Below are 19204 nucleotides of genomic sequence, written 5' to 3' on the forward strand. Positions count from 1 at the left end.
GCAGATCTTCTGATGACCTGGTGGCTCGATGGCGAAGAAATGACCGATGGCGATGGCTGCTGAGACCAGGCAGATCTTCTGATGACTCGGTGCCTTGATGGCGAAGAAATGACCGATGGCGATGGCCGCTGAGACCAGGCAGATCTTCTGATGACCCGGTGCCTTGATGGTGAAGAAATGACCGATGGCGATGGCCGCTGAGACCAGGCAGATCTTCTGATGACTCGGTGCCTCGATGGCGAAGAAATGACCGATGGCGATGGCCGCTGAGACCAGGCGGATCTTCTGATGACTCGGTGCCTTGATGGCGAAGAAATGACCGATGGCGATGGCCGCTGAGACCAGGCAGATCTTCTGATGACTCGGTGCCTCGATGGCGAAGAAAAGCTTAGCCGGCTGGCCACAACCCTTGTCTACACGAGGCTCGTCTCCCGCGCCCCGATGGCGAGACACGGACTTCGAGTCAAGCTCCCATGACTCGATGGCAAGACACTGCGGCCGCCGCCTCCACGCGCCCCCCCCCCCCCCCCCCCACTTCCTCAAATGCTGGTAAAGTGTGGGACCTCAGGATACTGAACGAGGATTCACCCAGCATGCTCACAAGCCGCTTCCTTGCTATCATGACTGCCGCGCCACTGCAACTGTCGCTCATCTACGCAGTCAAGCACTGACGTTCTCTCAGCTAAAAACACGCGCGGTTGCGGCGAGCACAGCTGTATTAACGACCTTTCTGGTTACATCAAACCATCTGAAGCACTGCATACGAGTGAGGCCGACACGTGTGATGCCGGCCTGAGGTGACCTCGCGAACCGCCTCCCCCTCAGCGACCAATCACGAGCCAGCACACCTCACCTCGGGGCGGGTCACCCATCGTTATGCTAGCCGTCGGTTGTAGCAGACCTTTCACGACACGTCTAAAATTTTAAACTTCCCCTGGCTCATTAGTCTAAGCAGTTGAATTTTCGAGAATTAGGAATGGAGACCTCGTTGGGGCATTTCAAATGGCATGTGTCCCATTTAAATGGACCAGGCTGTTCTCAAGACTTGTCAGAACTAGAGCCTGGTCACCGGCAGACCGTCACCGTAAACCTCACTGGTCGCAGGAAATATGTCTAAAAATGACGAGTTTTTGCGAGCAAGCGGTAGCTGGCTACAAAAGCACGACCATGTTTCTGGCTACTTGAAAATCACGTACAGCCCGACGCCAAAACACAAACGTGCTGCGTGCAGTGCATCGGGCACTGAAAGCAGGACAACCCGAATAACTGGCAGCGGCGATCGGGCACACAAGGAAGGGGGAGGGAGAGGGGGGGGGGGAGGGCGTAAAATAAGTGAGCGGACTGAACAGTAAAAAATGACACACCCTACCCCATGCTACACATGCAATCGGGTTTCTCCCCAGATTTCGCCCACTTTGTCCTCAAAGTTGGGGGACTGGAGCCCCCCTCCCCCAAACTGAAAAGGGCACTACATCTCTTGTCCACGCTGCGAAACAGTGGCACGGCCGTAGTACAAGGCCGGCAGCAGTCTCACCCCACCGGTTATCCACAACGAGGCAGGGCACCGGCGACACAACTAGAACGCAGTATAAAGTTATCACCGCCATTCGCACCTCCAACGTGGTGCACTGCCGCTCTTTCCATACCGCACTACCTTTTGACAGCAGGTGGGAAAAATGTCGCCAGTAAGACAATTACCACAGAAGTCTCACCACGTATAATATGAGACCACTGCGTCCTATCTGCGCAAAGCGAGCTGCGTAAGTGTTTGTATGTTGTCGTCATTGTGAAAACTTTATTGTATCGCCATTTTCAAACGTCGCGCTTATATGTTCTTCGCCGTATAACTATAAAAACTTCATAACTGAATCTTAAAATGTTGACGGAATAAATACAGTACGTCAAAACCGTGATGCCCGTGACCAGCTCAGCATTCTCGTGAACAGAGACGGCGAAATTAAGGGCCAATGAGGTGTTAGTAGCAGATGAAATGTGACGCTGACGTCAACATGGAAAGCTATCGTAGACTCGCAGCATTGCCGACGTTTAAAATCTCCCCTCACCCCATGAACCAAAGCGCCATCCCAGGAGGGGTGGTACGGCCAAAGTGACGAATGCATTCAGATTTCAGGGACTAGCTGGTTTCTTTATGCTCTATGTGCGTGCAGATTCCTGCAAGCTATTCTACGTTAGTAATTTAACACTAATTTGCGTGCCTCCTGAGTCAAAACCCAAAGTTCACTGTTCGGCCGCTGCCAACGGCCCAGCGACGAGCACCGCGCAGCGCCGCACGTGGCGGGCGGCACCGCCCAGCAGGTGCCGTTCAGGGCCCGACCTCATCCGCAGCGTTGGAGAAGCCGACCCCCTGCGTGACCCAGGTGTCGGTTCTCCAGCTGGGGTCGTATCGGGCGATCCGGACGTACTTCCGGCAGCACCCGTAGATGCCCACCCAGTTGATCTCCGGCAGAGTGCGCTGCGCCTGCGCCGTGTAGATGGCCAGCTGGTCATCGTTCTTGAAGACGGTCACATGGCCGTTGTTGTAGCGGACGGTGAGCGCAGTGTAGGCCGATTCGCTGAGGACGGCGCCGGTGTTGGCGGAGTGGGTAACGTCCTCTGCATTGGTGGCGGTTGACCGATATATGAGAGCGCTAGCGGTGTTGTTCCAGCCACCGATGGCGATTAGTAGCCTCTCTGTCGAGGGTCCGCCGAGCATGACGCTGCAGTCCTGCGCCGCCATGCAGTCGTACTTGATGGTCACGTCAGTGGTGGCGTCGATCCCTTTGGAAATGTAGGTGTTGTTCCCTATCTCGAAGACGGGGTCGGGTCCGGTGCCGGCTTCCTCAAACAGCCAGCGGTCGGCCACGTTTGAGTCCACCCTCAGCCAGGCCGGCTGACGCTCACTCTTCACTGACAGGTAGTTGATCGGCTCTGTGAGGGTCAACTGTGCGCTGACCAAGGTAGGATTGTCCTCAGGCCCGATGGTCATGGTACCGCCGCACCAGGAGACCTTCAGGCGGCTGTATGATTCCGTGTTGGCCATACCAGGCGTGCTGGCGTCGAACACAATACCACGCCTTCTGTTCAACGCATCCCGATAGAAAATGTCCGTTGTGCCGGGCTCGACTATGAATATCACTCGGGTGCCGAAGGGTTGGTCCAAGTGGTTGGCGCTGATCATGGCCCACGAGGTGCGGCTGACTTTCAGGCTGATGTCCAAAGAACACGTTCCCGGCTTGAGTTTTTTGAAGGTATAATAGCCTGTTTCCATAAACCAGTCCATGTTTTTGGGCATGGCAAGGCCGGACCGAACTTCCCAGAAGGAGTCATCCAGTTGGCACGAGCCGCTGGAGCAGACGTACGCCCCTGGCGGGCTCAGAGGCGGCGAAGCGCAACGCAAGTCGGAGGTGCAGGCCTCTCCCACGGCTCGGGCGGCGCACACAGTGGAGCAGTAGCCGTCGCGCGTGCAGCTGGCGTCTTGCCAGCGTGGCTGCGCCATCTCCGCCTGGCGAGCCGGCTGCTCCGTGACGTCATAGTAATCTACACCCGTCTCGCTGATCAGCGAGTGGCCCTGGCACGCCTGCTGCTCCAGCAGCTGACAATTGACTGCCGCCGCCATCGGGCCGTAGTTGAAGGCGCTGCACGCAGTCAAGCCGTCGCACAGCGCCAGGCAGCGGTAGGCATTGGCTACGAAGTGCTGCTCGAGCGGCGTCTGACCCAGCAGCCTCTTACCTGTTCGCCGTGAGCCACTGGCGTACTTGCCCCTCACCAGCCTGGCCAGCAGGACCAGCAAGAGGCACTGGGCGGTGGCCGCGGCGCTGAGGAACGCCATGCCACGAGCTCGTCCAGACCCCGAAGCTGTTTTTCCCGTTTGCGAGTAATCACGGGGGGGGGGGGCTGCCGACCTCCCGGGCGATCGGGGCGGGCGAGCGAGCGCACCGGCCGAGACGTACCCTGCGACTCACAGCCGAGTTCGCAGGCTGACCACGTCGTATTTGTTGTTGGCAACGTGTGTTGGTATGAACGGCAAACCGCACGGCTCGCTGAACCTGCCCGTTGGGGCAGTGTCTGTGCCGACCGGGCACCAGCCATGGATGAGTCGCCTGCCGCGAGCAGTGTTGAAGACGGTGACCCTGCGCTCTGCCCGGCAAAATCACGCCACCACCATTGCGGTACAGGCGGATGTGAAAGAGCAGTAGAATCTACTTTCATGTTACCGCCTGCAGGCTACATGTACATGTTTCAAGTATGTGAATAGGGCAGAAAACCTCATATTGAGTCCTCGATACTTCAGCCCTAAATTATGTCATCCATTCAACCTTTCTGTTCTCATTTTTCTCTCCCACTTTGAGAGCCGGGAAATCGGCAACACATACATCACGGTAAACAGGATAAACAAGGCCTCCTTGCGGAATGATGACCCATGTTTTTAATTCTTTCTTTGGTGCTGGCTTCTGGCCAGATGTAAGTGGCGGACACCAATGGATTTAGCTCGAATTAAAGGGAGTGTTTCACATTTGTTTTGAGTTTTGAGCTGAAATGGCCATTTTGAAGATCATTGGTTGCATTTCACAGCTCTGCCCATCTTAAGAGTCTATTTCGGGGAGACTATTTCAATGTCATCCGAGTATCCGTTACACCACAATAAGATCACTCAAATCCCGCCATTCCATTAATCATGCGGCAATCGAGGCCAGGAAAACCATAATTGTCGAGTCGTTTACGTCTGGCGGCCGTGAACACAATTTCCAAACATAACGGCCTTCAATTGGCTCTCAATCAATGTTGTGCGAGGTACGACGACGCATCAAACGATGACGTATTGGGGGCATATTTACTAAACAGATTAATCGTGTTGTAGAAAGCGGTCATTCGCAACAAAAAGCATACCAATAGCTATAAGTGAGCCTTTTCTATCATATGTGGTGCCTGCTTTAATATCTTCAAAGGTGGAACATTCCCTTTAAGCTGTGACGACGAGCTTCCGGCGCTCGATACACGTTGTATGATTCTGCTCTGTTCAGGTTCAGCGTATGCTCTATCTTCATTCATAAGACTAAGAGTATGTCGCCAGCCTTCACAATGACGAGACACTCCACCATAACGTAACCCGTTATTTCCCAGCATGCACTTGCATTTGTTCAGTTCGTGGCTATCAAACAACGAAGATCCAGCTACCTATGAAGATCCGCATCTGTCTATTGTTTGCAAAAATGTTGCCTCCGTAAGCCAAAATGCAAACGAAAGCCGCCCCGGTCCGACCGCTTTCCAAGCCACTGCTTCATTCACCAACTTGTCTCCGACGCTGGATTGACCTTTTCCGTGACCGGTTACCTTTGTTCTGAGCTATCGGTCCCGTGTTCCGTTCCCATCTTAACCTGGCCTTCTCAGTGGCTCCCAATCTACTCTGCGTGTCGATGGTGGCACCGTCTATGGCCCGGGTGGTTGGATACGTGGTGGTGGTTGGATATAAACGGTCGTGTGGATGGATACAACGACAGTTTGCCTTCTGTTTGCAGGGCTGCTGTTAAGCATTTCGTCAGGACTTTGAAAGGAAATTGGTCCTGCAATGTTGAAGAAGCCCAGGTGAACCGCCCGCTAATAAATGCTGACAGTAATGCAGCCTGCATCGTCGCCAGATGTGTTATCGGCTTGAAGTGAACCAGGTGTCGGTAATGAAGTTAATAGTTGACCATGCTATTTTTGACCATATGATTGGAAAAGTGCGGAAACTTAAGGTGTTCTCGAAGTGGTTCTTGCTGGAGATCGACGAAAAAGAAGAAATTGATGAGGAAACGATTGCATTCGTCCAGAACCTGTAAGTTTCCTAAGTGAACCCTCAGCCAGCCAATGTGCGTACGATTGTGCGATCAACGCTGCTGTACCTACACCATGCAATATCGATACAAAACACAAATCGCTTTTCAAATGGGATGCCTTGTTATGGTGGGTGTAGGTTCGGGCGCATTGTCTTTGTGCGAAAAATGGGGTGAATTGTGGTTGGAACATCCACAATGCACAACTTACCATGCAATTTTACAACCAAACGATCTGTTCCCGCTACACAACACACGACCCAAATGAAAGGCTAACCGGTGATCATTTCTATGCCTTGGTTGCTTGTCCTTTGCTTGAAAACACAGTGCCATTTTTCAACTGTGTTTAGGCCAATAAGCGTCTAAAAAGTGTGTGCGTATATGTTCGTGCGTTTTGGGGATGTCAAAACCAGTTCTGAAGTTGATTCGTTCCATGCTGTTTAGCATTTTGGGAACGTTGAAGTGTCATGGTACACACGGGTCCCGCACCCACCCTGCGCCTCTGAAGATGGGTATGTGACGCCCTCTGGTGCAAAAGCGGTGTTGGCGAAGTGGCGTCATCAGTGTTTGAGAACATGTTGCATGGCCATTAAAAAAGCGATTGCTGCCAGTGTACCAGGCAGTGTAACACTTCTTTCAGGCGGTTTGGAAGAGCCTTCTGCTTCACAGAATTCGTTAAAATTAGCTGAAGGTAGAAAAATTCCCCAGGCAACCGAAGCTCAGAAATAATTCGGACACTTGCGATGCGCCAGGGTTTGGTATTGTTTCCGAAAATGTGTTTTTCTTTCACTTTCATGAGCACTATGCCCTATGCGGTTTCAAAAGAAACGGAAATCTACGCCCTTTACCAGCAGCGGTAGAAAGTAGTGGTAGTAGTAGAAGTAAAAGTGATGGTAGCAGTAGTATATCAGAGACGATCCACAGCATGAAAGGCTATGACGTTTCTATCGTCAATAAAATGCAAAGAACGCGAACTTGCAGGATGCACATCTAACAGTAAGCCGAGATCTTACGCCGCCTCGATATCGTTGCTGCGTGGGTGCATGTTTTTATGATTTTGGACTATTGCCATGGCCACGCCCGAGTTAAGCCTTAGTCAGATGTACCGCGCAGCTTCATAGCCTGACTTCTCAAAATAAATCATTTTTGGTCGCGTACCCACAAACAAGGTTCAACACGCATTTGCCCGCAAACCAAAATGCTGTAGATAGATTAGCGTGTGTGTGTGGTGTGTGTGTGTGTGTGTGTGTGTGTGTGTGTGTGTGTGTGTGTGGTGTGTGTGTGTGTGTGTGTGTGTGTGTGTGTGTGTGTGTGTGTGTGTGTGTGTGTGTGTGTGTGTGTGTGTGTGTGTGTGTGTGTGCGTGCGTGCGTGCGTACGTGCGTCTTTGTGTGTGTGGTTGTGGTTGGGGGTGTGGGTATGGGTGGGAGTTTGTACGGGTGTGAGTGTGGATGTTTGTTCTTATGTGATATTATATATGATATATTATATTATATACGATATATGATATTATATATGATATATGATATTATATATAATATTCTTGTGATATTATTTATGGGTTCTGAGTGTCATTTATAATCTTTTGAGTCCTTCCCACAGTTTTAGCCTTTTGACACTGGAGAGCGCTTTGCTGCCAATGCATCATTAGCCATACACACAGCAGATTTCCTCATTTCATCTTGACTTCGGTAAACGCCTAATTCAGTTGTTTGTGACCCGTAGTTCTGTAACTTATGTTCACTTCCGTAAGTCAGAAAAGTGTATCTTCATGCCGTCAGTGACTTCGGGACAAGGGACCATGTGTGAATACAGCTGAACCGGCGTCGTACCTGTGCTCCTGGTTTGGACCTCTTTGCACTCAACTGTCAAAAGCCCTCGCGAGCACTTGGATTGCATGCATTAGGTCAAGTCCAAAGGAGCAGTACATTAGGAGTACTCGCACTAATATCTTTGCAGCGAGATTAGAAGACCGTTTGCCTTTGCAGTGAGCAAATGCGCTGTTTGAAGCCAATGATCAGTGAGCATGTAATGAGCATCGCATTGATGAACACTGGCGCCTCACAGCTGATATCACTTATAACGCACAAACCAATAAACCACCGGTGGAATTCGAGGACAGGATAGCAAAGACAAAAATAATAAAATGTCATCAATGCAGTGGAAGACCAGCAGAAAGGTGCTGTTGCGCCGCTGTACTCAGGGCGGCTACATTAGTGGAGTGGTGTCCACGTCCACCAGTCGGCTGCTCGGCTAGCGGCAGCTCTCGTGCGTGCGGCGCCGTCGGCCACGCGCGCATCGGCCCGAATCCCACCGCCGGGCCGAGTCCGACCAGCCCGTCCACCCGCCGTCGGCTGGGCTGACGTGGCTGTTGTGAGGGGAGCTGTTCCGCGCTGGGCTGACCTCGCGGTGGACGCGGCGCCGCCCACCGGCTGTGGCTCCACGTCCATCAGTCTGGACCGCGCGTGTTTACCTTGTCATTGCCCAGAGCGCAAGGAGTTCACAACTTGGGCGGCCTAATCGGGTTGTTATACCCCGATTCCCCCCCCCCCCCCTCCCTCCCGATTGGACGCGGCGCCGCCCACCGGCCCGGCCCGTCACCGGGAGACCGTGACGAACGCCGCCCGCCCACGCGTGGGAGGCTGTCACGTGACATGGCCGCTGTTGCCATGTGACATGATATGGCGGCCGCTATTGTCACATGACATGGTGTGACGGCCGCTATTGTCACATGGCATGGTGCAGCGGCCGCAATTGTCACATGACATGGTGTAGCGGCCGCTATTGTCATATGACATGGTGTGGCGGCCGCTATTATTACATGACATGGTGTGGCGGCCGCTGTTGTTGCATGACATGGTGTGGCGGCCGCTATTGTTACATGACATGGTGTGGCGGCCGCTATTGTTACATGACATGGTGTGGCTGCCGCTACTGTCACATGACATGGTGTGGCGGCCGCCATTGTTACATGACATGGTGGGCGGCCGCTATTGTTACATGATATGGTGTGGCGGCCGCTATTGTTACGTGACATGGTGTGGCTGCCGCTATTGTCACATGACATGGTGTGGCGGCAGCTGCTGTTTTTTTATTTACTTTGAGTGCATTTGAAAGCATTCTTTCCATCGTGAAATACTGGCGCATGTCCTATGTGGATGAATGTTTCTCATGCAAGCCACGTTATATTTGCCGGTCGTTTGCGAAATCGGTGGCGATCACGTGAATGAAAAGTTGGGCGAGGGTCGCTGTTGCCTACCACCGGCGCGGCGGACTGGCGGCGCGGGTGATTCCGGTCCAGTGCATGCGTGGCCGGGGCTTAATTGGGTCATGTTTATCACGCCGTTTGTTGGCCAACGTGCTGATGTTTACGTGAGCGGTGCGCAGCTCCGGCGATATCTATCGCCATTCGTGGCGGCCAGCGGACAGGCCGAGGTCGGCGCAATGGTAGGGAAGCAACTGCGGTTGTTTGGAGAGGAAGCTGGGGAGTCTTCATTCATCAGCGGAACCCGGCTTACCCAATGCGTGAAGGGATGATGCGCATTCCAGGCCGTGTGCTGTACTAGCCGGCGCTCAGTCGCCCGGCGCGGCACAAGAGCGTTCGCAGTGAGCTCTCTCGGGCCACGGCCGCAGTCCGCGCGCCGTTAGCAGTGGTCTTGTGCTGCTCTCGGGCCACGGCCGCAGTTCGCGCGCCGTTAGCAGTGGTCTTGTGCCGCTCTCGGGCCACGGCCGCAGTCCACGCGCCGTTAGCAGTGGTCTTGTGCTGCTCTCGGGCCACGGCCGCAGTCCGCGCTCCGTTAGCAGTGGTCTTGTGCTGCTCTCGGGCCACGGCCGCAGTCCACGCTCCGTTAGCAGTGGTCTTGTGCCGCTCTCGGGCCACGGCCGCAGTCCGCGCTCCGTTAGCAGTGGTCTTGTGCTGCTCTCAGTGACGCACGCAAAGGAGACATGAGGGTGCAAGCCTAGCGTTTGGAAATTTCGCGCCCTTCTTCCGATTCATTCAACCAGCCCAGGAAGCCAGAAGGGGGATGTCGCGAAGCACGAGTGGCGTGGCGCCCCTAGCGCGGGTGAATGACAGACCCTAAGTCAAGGCAGAGAAATGCCCCCCCCCCCCCCCACCCAGAAAGGAGGCGTCCCAACCCCATGCAGAGCGGCATCACCCGATACTAAGAAGAGCTGTACCCTATGCTTAGGCAGAGAGATTCAAGTCAAGTAGAGGCGCACCTGAAGCTCGAAGAAAAGTGGCGCCCCTAGCTATCGTGGAAGAGCGCACTAAAGCATACAAGTGTGGCGCCCCGGCCGAAATAAAGGAGCACGCCCTATTCAGTATTTAGCTAGAAGCACCGAGACCAATTCAGGGATGCATATACGAGGGTACTGGGGTCTCCCCCGCCCCCCTTCTGCTCAGAGAAGAGGTTAACGCTTTTACACCAGATGCTTTTCAATTTCGCAGTAATTCGGTCCAAGCTCGAAGATTTCGTAGAAGAAATTGGCATTTGCTCCCCCGGGAGGGAGATTTTGACCACGTGTCTGACCCGATTACAGGTAGAGTGACAACTATCATTGAGTAATGTTAGCAGTTTGTAGTTAGTGTCTTTCGGCTTCGTTACCGCTTCGTTTGGTTAGTGTCAGCTGGTTTCAAGTCGGTGTATCTTCCGGCTGCCGAAATCTAACATTAGTACTTAAGATGCCTATAACCGGTAGATTGACGATGCACGCTCGAGTGGACGTGGCCTGCTGCCGCAGCTTAAAATGCCTATAACCGGTAGATTGACGATGCACGCTCGAGTGGACGTGGCCTGCTGCACGCAGCTTAAAATGCCTATAACCGGTAGATTGACGATGCACGCTCGAGTGGACGTGGCCGCTGCACGCAGCTTAAAATGCCTATACCGGTATTTGACGATGCACGCTCGAGTGGACGTGGCCCGCTGCACGCAGCTAAGCGCATTATTGCTCATGCATTTTGCCGTTACTTTCTCAGTCAAATCGTACTGGCCCCGTTTTGATGCGAGTCCGGGCTATCGACGCCTAGGTCACACCTAGGTCACGCCAAGGTCTAGATCTAGGACGCCTAGGTCTACGCGGACCCCATGCACAGAGCCGTGATCAGTGGGGGCTGAGATAGCGAACAGCCTGACAGTTGGGCCGCTCCAGCTGATAACTTCTCAGTCAGGACACACTTACTTGACCTATAGTCCACCAATATTTCTACGGCTTCGCTCGCATAAAAAGACAAGTAGTCTGCAGACAAAGCTCTGACGTGCGCGTATTTGCGAGAGGACGAAAATCGCATTTGTCACTTATTGATCGACTTAGAGCTGATCAGTTTAAACATCTTGTTGGCCTGTAAGAACACATAAAAGTGCACGAAGCCATGGACAAATGAATCCAGCGGATATAAGGCGCCAACGTTCAGAAGACCACTGCACTATTTGGTACCACGTCTTGCATCTGGGTTCATCGCTCCTGAGACGCGACCACCAAATTAAAAGCGATGGACGTGGGTCTGAATTGCACGTTGCCGCCAGCATACCTCCCACTGAGGTAAGTATTGGTGGATTGGCACCAGGGGTGTAGCTTCTTATTCAGTTAGTGGGGAGCGGGGCGGGGGTGGATGGATCAGCCCCAACTTGGGCACCAGCACCTACCACCCCCCCCCCTCCCCACCTCCGCATTTGAGAAAAAGTGGGCAAAACCGGGAGAAACCCTTTTGTTGGCGTCATTTGGGGGTAGAATGCATCATTTGTAATTTTTCACTGATAAGCCCCAAACCATATTGCGAAACTACATCCCTCATTATCAGTGTTTTCCACCGCGATTGGTGGGACTCAGCAGCTGTATTATATGTTAATCTCAAATCTTTAGATAGCAGTTGACCATTGATTCGTCCAGTCGCCATCGATATTGATATAAGGATATGTCATCGGAAGTGATAGAGCTCGGGCCCAAGTTGACTAAAAGTTGACTTAAATTGGCTGAAACCTGAAAGTAATGGAGTGTTTACTGTGCAGCATAGGTTTCATCACGACGCATAAAGCTTTCTAATGCGAGCGATGTTATCAATTGAATGCACTGTGATACGAAGCTGGTGCCAGCTTCGATCAGTGTTTGATTTCATTACGTTCCATGGTCCATTTCGTCTTTTTTCTACTTTTTCCCCCTTTGATTTCATGTTAGCTCGGACTTCGTGGGATTCTGACCGTGGGCAGGGGTGTATTTCCTTTCCATTTGGACAGCTCCAGCTAAGGGGCGTTCTTTCGCTAAATGAGTTTGGGAGAAGGGGACGCTGAACAGTGATCAATTACTCAAATTACCTAAAATTAACTTACAAACGGACTTACTCCGGATTTGGCCCACTTTCCAAAGTCGGGGGAGGAGGACTGAGGCCCCAACTTGTCTGCTGAGCAAGTGGGACTCATCCAGAGAGAAAACCGTCTACTGACGCATTGTGGAGACAGGCTGAGTTATTGCTCGCTGTTCAACCCCAAACCGCCCTCAATTAATTTTCCGAAACCACACCCCCACTCCTGGGTAACCTGAGTGGTAACCTGAGTAGGGTGAGCCCTGTAGGGCTACCAGTAACCCTTCTCAGGTTACAGAGCTGAACATCGTGTACATTGTACTTACGTAACTCGTACGCATGCATGTGGCTTTAATATGGATACGCCTTATTAACAAAAAACAAATGTATAGTTAAGAATATGTTAATGGATAGAGTGGGATAAAATAGTTGAAAGGAATGGTACATTAGCTTAGGAAGCCCGAAGCTAACAACGCCGTCCAGCGGTCTTCACCGACAAGAAAGCGAAGCAGCGCAGCAGCGGACGTGCATTGCGCAGGCGCAGCGTTTGTGTCAGCTTACCTTGATGTCTCGTTGCAGGATATCCGACGGCCATTTCGTCCCTCGATTTGTTGTTCAACTTGTTGTGTTCGACTAGCACCGAATGATAATGCAGACTATTGTCCCTCCGCGAAAAAGTTGTTATGCCTCATTGGTATGCCTGGCACGCAGCGTCCTTCCTGGTCGCCGCATGCGACTGTCATAATTTAGAAATCCTTGGCACGTACGCGTGCACCTGAAAATGGTGTCGAGTCACTACGGTGTCGCAACGTGCTCCCCAGGTCTGAGGTGCGGATGATGGGCTGGAACACGCCGCCCGAGTATCTCTCGCACGTGGACCCGCACTGGCTGACGTTTCCGGCGCCCGAGCCGGTGGCGCACCACGTCCTCGGAGTCATCTACATCCTCTTCCATACCGTCTCCGTGCTCGGCAACGGCAGCGTTCTCTGGATCTTCCTGACCACCAAACACCTGAGGGACGCCGTCAAACATGCTCATCGTCAACCTGGCCTTCATGGACTTCTTCATGATGCTCAAGACGCCCATCATGATCTACAACAGTTTCCAACAAGGTCCGGCGCTCGGCTGGGTGGGCTGTGCCGTTTTCCGCCGCGATTCGGTACAATCTCCGGTGCAGGCTCGTCCTGCGCCAACGCGCTGATCGCCTTCGACCGCTACCGCAAGATCTCCGACCCCATGGACGTCACCTTCAAAATGACCATGGGAACGGCGCTGGGGCTGGTCCTGCTGATGTGGCTGTACATTGCTCCGTGGGTGGTGCTGGCCGCTGCTGGAGAAGTTCAGCCGCTTCACAGCCGGAGGGCTTCCTCACCACCTGCGGCATCGATTACCTCTCCGACACGTGGGACACCAAGGCTTACATCTTCGGCATCTTCTGCGCCATGTACGTCTTACCCGTGACGTGCATCGTCAACTTCTACTACCGCATCTTTGTGCAGGTATCCGACCACGAAGGCAAAATGCAGGCGCAGTCAGCGCAGATGAACGTCAAGACGATCCGCGCCGGTGCAAGTGAGATGCGTCAGGAGCTGCGCGTGGCGAAGGTGGGCGTGATGCTCACCTCGCTCTACCTCTTCGCCTGGACGCCGTACGCTGTCGTCGCTTTCATGGGCGCGTTCGGCGCCAAGGCGCACCTGACGCCGCTGATCTCCATGATCCCAGCCTGCACGTGCAAGCTGGCCGCCTGCCTGGACCCGTTCGCATACGCCATCAGCCACCCGGCGTACCGGCGAGAGCTTGTGCGCCGCTGGCCGTGCCTCACCGAGCGCGAGGCGGCGCCCAGCGCCTCGCACGACGCCGCCTCGGCCGCCGGCGAGCCGGCCGTGGCGGAGGGCCGACCCGCCAGCTCAGCCGCAGACCTGAGAGGGCCGGCCGCGGCCCCAGCGCGGCCGCGCGCGAGGCCCTAAACCCGAGCTGGGCGAGGCGAGCCTCCGGCCTGTCAGGCCCAACTGCAGGCCTGGGCTTGGCTGTGCCGACAGGATGGGCCTCGACTCTTCAGTCGTAGCTGTCAAGGCCGGGTGATGGTTACCGCTGCAGGTATCGTACCGATAGCGTCGGCACTTCGAGGGGAGCAGTCAGGATTTTCTTAAGGGGAAAGAGAGGGGGGGGGGGGGGTTGGAGCTCATTAAGTACCCAGGACGCCGATTTTGAACCTTCTGTCCGAAGCTATCTATAGCGAAAAACGAGAAAAAAGTCGAGCCAAAATCCGGGTCAGGGGATTTTGTCTTCCCTTCCCCCTCCCCTTTCCCCTTTGTCTGCGCCCATGGGCTCTTGTGGAAGCGGAAAGATATGCTTGCTGCAGTGAGAGCGCAACCCAACGGCCTGTTCATAACACCACGTCTCCACCACTCAATCCAAACCCCTCGGATCTCAGCAGAAAACCAGGTAGAATACGATAAACACAATACAACTATTGACGTAGAAGTGCATTGGAAATTTTTAAGCAATCATGTCCATGTATTCACACGGTTCTTGCTACCAGGAGCGTCCGTGTGAGTTGCATATAGACATTTGTAGGACCGTGCTGAGGACCCACAAGCTAACGGCCCTCCGGGGGGGGGGGGGGGGGCTTTAGGGGCGCGTCGACCGCTGTAGGTCATGCAACATAACGGCCCTCCGAATGCATGCTTCCCCAGCTGATTCAGGCCGTTTGACGTTGAATGCATGCACTGAAAATATTGTGATTGACAAAACATTATTTGGGGCGAAATCCACATTGCATCAGGGGCGGGGCCCTCCGAAATATTTATAGATCGACGACTCTGCTTTCTTCTGAGGCGGTGTAGCTCCCCTTCAAAATCTTCAAACGGTATCTGAAATCCGCTTCGAACTTCAAACACGGGCGAAACAAAAGTTGCAGCTAAAGTCCGGGTCGGTTGCAACGAGGTCTGTATTATTTCCAGCACAGCAGTGCCTATAAAAATGGCATATTAGCCGCTGCGAACGGCGCGTGAGTCACTGCAGTGGTCCTCGACAACTTACCAGACGGAAGCGACAGTCGCGTTGTTATTGAACGCCTTCGTCACGGGACTTCCACAACTTGTTGCTCATTGATGTTTTCGGGCGCGTCGACGGCAGTGGTCACTTTGCGCCAAAAACTTTCACAACTACTGCATACATGTTTACATAACGTTCTCCCAATAAATGCTAGGTCACCAACCTAGTCTACAAACAACTGCGAACACTGTTTATGGCTTGGGCGGACGGGAACTTGTACGACCGTGGCATTGGGTGGGAGGAACAATTTTCGAAACGTCATATTGCTCGCATTAACATCAGCAGGTCGTCAAATAAACACCGTGACAAGCACGACCTAGTCAAGTCCTGGCAATGAGCTCAGCGGACCGAACTATCCTGTCCCGTCAGCGGCCGCCTCGGCAACATCCAACAGCGGCCGCCACACCACGTCACAGTGACAGTTTCCCGCGCGCGGGCGGGCGGGCGGTCCGTCACGGTCTCCCGGCGACGAGCCGGGCCTGTGGGCGGCGCCGCGTCCAATCGGGGGAATCCGGGTATAACAACCCGATTAGGCTGCCGAAGCTGTGAACTCCTTGCGCTCCGGGCAATGACAAGGCAAAAACGCGCGATCCAGACTGATGGGCGTGGAGCTGCAGCCGGTGGGCGGCGCCGCGTCCACCGCGAGGTCAGCCCAGCGCGGAACAGCTCCCCTCACAACAGCCAGGTCAGCCCAGCCGACGGCGGGCGGACGGCTGGTCGGACTCGGCCCGGCGGTGGGATTCGGGCCGACGCGCGCGTGGCCGACGGCGCCGCACGCACGAGAGCTGCCGTTAGCCGAGCAGCCGAGCTGCTACCGCCACCACCGCCACCAGGCATAGCGCCGGCCGTCGAGCGCTGGCCGAGCTCCTGCAGCAGACGGAGGCGTGGCTAGAGATGAAGCGAAACTGGTGGACGTGGACGCCACTCCACCAATGTAGCCGCCCTGAGTATAGCGGCATGGCAGCACCTTTCTGCTGGTCCTACACTGCACTGGTGACGTTCTGAAAATTTAGCGCGAACAGCACCGAACCAATCGGCGTGAACCGGGGCAAAACGCACCGATCAGGCCGCGCAAACTGTAAATGCCTTGTGCTCTGGGCACTGGCAAACTGTAAATGCCTTGTGCTCTGGGCACTGACAAGGTAAAAACCTGCGATCCAGACTGACGGACGTGAAGCCCATGGTCACGGGAGAAAAAGTGGAAACAAAAACACAGACAGCAAGAGTCGTGTGAATAAAAATGTGTTGTCTGAGAAAGGCAAGGTGAAGCTTGCAGTCCTTCAAGCTCCACTTTTTTGTTTTCCAAAATTCGCACAGCATCAGATCTAATCATGAAGAACATGTCCATAAATAATTTACTACTGCAAATGGCCCACGTTGTCAACAGTTCAAACGGCTCATCGGCGACCGCGTGCGTCGACCGAACTCGCACATCAGCCGTACTACGATCACACCATCAGGACGGATGATGATACACCTCCAGGACGGTGCGCCCAAGCGGCGCGTGAATTTAGCTCAGTGAAGGACAGTATCTCGATGCGAATTAGTGGAAAATACGAGTACACACAAAAAGTGAAATTGAAAGTGCGGGGAGCTCCGTATCATCCGGAGAAAATGGCCGACAAGCAAACGGCAGATGGATATGCGAAGCACGCTGGTTGTGGTATGGATAGTCTCTGGCATCGAGAAACAGACCGTAAAATGGGAGAAAGGGGGGGGGGGGCGAAAAACCGGGTAAGGACTTCACCAGTGTTCATTCTTATAACGGGTGCCCACTAGTACTGTTACATGATAGCAGCTTTCATATAACCAAATGACCCAAACTGAGCAAGAGAAATGCGAAAGATATTTGCGCGACGCTACCACGCATGTTCCGTATTCTATTGTTTGTTAGTCGTAGGCTGCAATGTTCCTGATGATGTTGAAGGACCAATGAAACTATATATACTTATAATATATATATATATATATATATATATATATAATATAAATCTATATATATATATGTGTGTGTGGTGTGTGTGTTGTGGTGTCTTAGATATGTGTATTATATATAGATATATATATGTATAAAAATGTAATATATATATATACGGAGCTTTGCGTAAGATTTCGTGACATCAATGCATGGAAGACAATGTATGCACCGCTCCAAAAGTATTTTTAAATTGTCTAAATGCCCACAAAACACCGCGATGCCGCAGTTTCTCACCGAAATCCTGTTCAAAATTACTGTTCATAACCATTGGTGGTGATTCAAACGAGTCCAATACATAATACACTATTGCACATGCACAGAGTCACGGAAGATGAATCTAGTCGGCCGAACTAAAACGTCCTCAGAGCTCAAATTGAAAAGTAGACCCAATCGACAAAAACAACTGTCAATGTGTGGGGGAATAGCAGAATCAAATCTAGTTGTCAGAATGCAAGGCTGATAACCACTTTTCTCACCTCTCATTTGCTGAGCCCTTCACTGACCGCAGGGGCACTGCGACGTCACTGGAATTACAACACACAAGTCATGTATTTCAGCACTGCAGCGCTCGATTTCTGCATTTGGAACCGAAAGGACGAAGCGCAGATCCAGCAGATGCCAACGCATATGTCAAACATTGGCAGCAATACAGTCCCTGCTGGAATAATCCATAGGAGATGTCTCAGGTGTCGTCACGTAAAACACCGTTGTCTGGAGCCTCGCCAAAAATCACCCACAAGGTCCACGTAAGTGACAGCAGAAATCACCCAAGGCGTTTCCGTGAAGCATCACTGGAAACCTCTCACACAATCTGCTATTCGACAGCAAGCTTGGGAGGTTGTTGGACCCTCCAACATGGAATATCAACCAACATCAGTATTACATGTTACATTCATGTCAGCGGGTTTTCGGACCCGAGCAATAAAAAACGACAACAAGCTTAAACTTTCATGCGCGAGGGTTAGAAGATAACAAAGCAGAAATGTTAGAGACGAAGGATTATGAACCACAGTATTCACTGCACAACTGGGGCTGTTAGCTACATGCAAGTCAATCGGGTGTTTTCCGAGTTACAAACGTTGTGCAAAACACCCCATTGCCATATGCGATTAGGGCATCAAAGCAAAACTGACAAATGTCCTAATATTTTGCGTCTTTGTGCGCACATAAGTAAATTAAAAGCATGCAAATCTAAAATGTTACCAGCTTGCTATCAAACTAATCTATCTGCAACTAAAAATCCGCCACTGAACAATGAGTTAGACGGCTCCGATCTACTGAACAGCCACATGCGTACTAATGTGCCCGATCTCGCGCGCTGTCACAGGTGTGTTGTGGGGGAGGGGAGTACCCAGCTTCAGAGCTCGGGCCCCACGGAGACTACAGCGTGAGACACACGCTGTCAACAGGTGTGTGTTGGGGGGGGGAGGAGTACCCAGCTTCAGAGCTCGACCCCCACGGAGACTACAGCGCGAGACACACGCTGTCACAGGTGTGTGTTGGGGGGGGGGGGAGTACCCAGCTTCAGAGCTCGACCTCCACGGAGACTACAGCGTGCAGCTCTCAAGCGCGCATAAGGATGTGGTGCACGCGAGACAACACTTACGCAAGGCCTCTACCTGGGGACCCGGTCCGGCACGTCGGCGAACACGAAGGCGGCCGAGGCCATGGTGGCCACGCACGGTCCATCTCGCGCGGATCCAGCGCGTCCATCGTGTCGGCCTGCGTGGTGGTGGTACCAGAAGTAGCGGCTCTGGTCTGTGTCGATACACGCCGCCGGCACGCCCTTCTCGTTGAAGAGGTGCGCTTTCCGACAACGGCGGGTCGCCGGCCGTGCGTGTGGAGTTGGCCAGTCCCGAAGAGCGAGGTTGGTGTGCTTGACGAAGCACTTGGGCGGCGTCCGAGCCGGCAATGCGCAGGCCAGCGGCCGGGACACGCCCAGGTCGTTTTCGATAGCAATCTGCATCTTCTGCACGTCGAACTCGTGGTTCTTGATGTACTCCTTGCCGCCGTAGTAGCCCTCCTCCTCCGCCGTCCAGAAGACCACGCGGATGGTC

The 19204-nt window shown here is 53.3% G+C and overlaps 1 long non-coding RNA gene and 1 pseudogene across 2 annotated transcripts; one reads left to right on the forward strand and one right to left on the reverse strand.

The window, feature by feature from the left end:
* The first annotated feature begins 11274 nt into the window (after positions 1 to 11274).
* LOC119109277 (opsin, ultraviolet-sensitive-like) lies at positions 11275 to 14194 on the forward strand (annotated as a pseudogene).
* Positions 14195 to 15642: 1448 nt separating this feature from the next.
* LOC119110370 (uncharacterized) lies at positions 15643 to 18852 on the reverse strand. Of its 2 annotated transcripts, none has more exons than XR_005095482.1 (3): positions 18767 to 18852; positions 17624 to 17671; positions 15643 to 16036 (listed from the first exon to the last, which is right to left on the reverse strand). It is a non-coding gene; the product is annotated as an uncharacterized LOC119110370 (long non-coding RNA). The 2 variants fall into 2 exon arrangements; XR_005095481.1 differs by having other exon boundaries at positions 18754 to 18826.
* Positions 18853 to 19204: the final 352 nt, after the last annotated feature.

The sequence above is a fragment of the Pollicipes pollicipes genome, unplaced genomic scaffold (assembly GCF_011947565.3).
Source record: "Pollicipes pollicipes isolate AB1234 unplaced genomic scaffold, Ppol_2.1 Scaffold_7231;HRSCAF=8579_pilon_pilon_pilon, whole genome shotgun sequence".
NCBI classification, from domain to species: domain Eukaryota; kingdom Metazoa; phylum Arthropoda; class Thecostraca; order Pollicipedomorpha; family Pollicipedidae; genus Pollicipes; species Pollicipes pollicipes.